The following is a 1,800-nucleotide window of genomic DNA, read 5'->3' on the forward strand; positions in this document are numbered from 1 at the left end:
GTTCATCGGGTTACCCAGACCTTTCGGCCAAGGCGAACACACGTTGATCCGGTCAGTGTAGCGCGCGTGCGGCCCCGAACATCTAAGGGCATCACAGACCTGTTATTGCTCAATCTCGTGTGGCTAAACGCCACTAGTCCCTCTAAGAAGTTAAACGCCGGCCGGGAAGGCCGCGTAACTATTTAGCAAGCCAGAGTCTCGTTCGTTATCGGAATTAACCAGACAAATCGCTCCACCAACTAAGAACGGCCATGCACCACCACCCACAGAATCATGAAAGAGCTCTCAATCTGTCAATCCTCGCTGTGTCCGGGCCGGGTGAGATTTCCCGTGTTGAGTCAAATTAAGCCGCAGGCTCCACTCCTGGTGGTGCCCTTCCGTCAATTCCTTTAAGTTTCAGCTTTGCAACCATACTTCCCCCGGAACCCAAAGACTTTGGTTTCCCGCAAGCTGCCGGAGAGGTCGTCAAAATAACGCCCCCCGATCGCTAGTTGGCATCGTTTATAGTCAGAACTAGGACGGTATCTGATCGTCTTCGAACCTCTGACTTTCGCTCTTGATTAAAGAAAACATTCTTGGCAAATGCTTTCGCAGTCGTTCGTCTTGCGCCGATCCAAGAATTTCACCTCTAACGGCACAGTACGAATGCCCCCGTCCGTCCCTCTTAATCATTACCTCGCGCTCCGAAAACCAACAAAAAAGAACCGAGGTCCTATTTCATTATTCCATGCAACACTATCCAGGCGAAGCGCCTGCTTTGAACACTCTAATTTTTTCAAGGTAAACGTCCCGGCCGCCGCCGACACTCAGTCAAGAGCACCGACGGAAAACCGGAGGTAAAGCCAGAACGAACAGTGCACGCCTTGCGACGGACCGAACGCCTGCGCCCAAAATCCAACTACGAGCTTTTTAACCGCAACAACTTAAATATACACTTTTGGAGCTGGAATTACCGCGGCTGCTGGCACCAGACTTGCCCTCCAATGGATACTCGTTAAAATTTTTACAGTGTACTCATTCCAATTACAGGGCCTCGTTAGAGTCCTGTATCGTTATTTTTCGTCACTACCTCCCCGCGTCGGGAATGGGTAATTTGCGCGCCTGCTGCCTTCCTTGGATGTGGTAGCCGTTTCTCAGGCTCCCTCTCCGGAATCGAACCCTGATTCCCCGTTACCCGTAAGAACCTCGGTAGGCAGATACCGTACCGACGAAAGTTGATAGGGCAGACACTTGAATGATCCGTCGCCGGTGCAAGACCGTGCGATCAGCAAAGTTATCCCGAGTCGCCAACAAGACGAGCCGAAGCCCGGCAGGTTTTTGATATGATAAAGGCGCGCCTCCCGCAAGGTCGGCGCTTTTTGCATGTATTAGCTCTAGAATTACCACAGTTATCCAAGTAAAATTTACGATCAAATGAATCACGACTGATTTAATGAGCCATTCGCAGTTTTACCGTACGCAAGTTCGTACTGAGACATGCATGGCTTAATCTTTGAGACAAGCATATGACTACTGGCAGGATCAACCAGGTAACTATCGGCCGACAAAATACGCGAACGGAGTCTTTCGCTTTCCCCGTCGCGGTATCGCACTGTATTACTCAATCACTATTTTTGCTTAGCTCCTCAAACCCGGCGTAAGCCGCGATCTGGACGCCGTCGACACCGGCCAGACGCCCTTTCGGGCGAAGCCGCGCGCGGGCTGCGTTTGCATACAACACCAGGAACGCCCAACAAAAGCGAACCGAGAAAACTATCACTTGCGTGCGCACCGGCCACCGCAACTACGGCCCGAGGCCGT

General features: G+C 51.8%; 1 non-coding gene across 1 annotated transcript in view; it reads right to left on the bottom strand.

Moving 5' to 3' along the window:
- The window catches only part of LOC145747089 (small subunit ribosomal RNA), a 1,810-nt gene extending 278 nt beyond the window's left edge, over positions 1-1,532 (bottom strand). Inside the window, exon 1 of the ribosomal RNA XR_014281837.1 lies at positions 1-1,532. This exon is cut by the window's left edge and continues 278 nt beyond it. This is a non-coding gene — a ribosomal RNA (small subunit ribosomal RNA).
- Positions 1,533-1,800: the final 268 nt, after the last annotated feature.

Source organism: Corella eumyota, chromosome 3, assembly GCF_963082875.1.
Source record: "Corella eumyota chromosome 3, kaCorEumy4.1, whole genome shotgun sequence".
Classification (NCBI taxonomy): Eukaryota; Metazoa; Chordata; class Ascidiacea; order Phlebobranchia; family Corellidae; genus Corella; species Corella eumyota.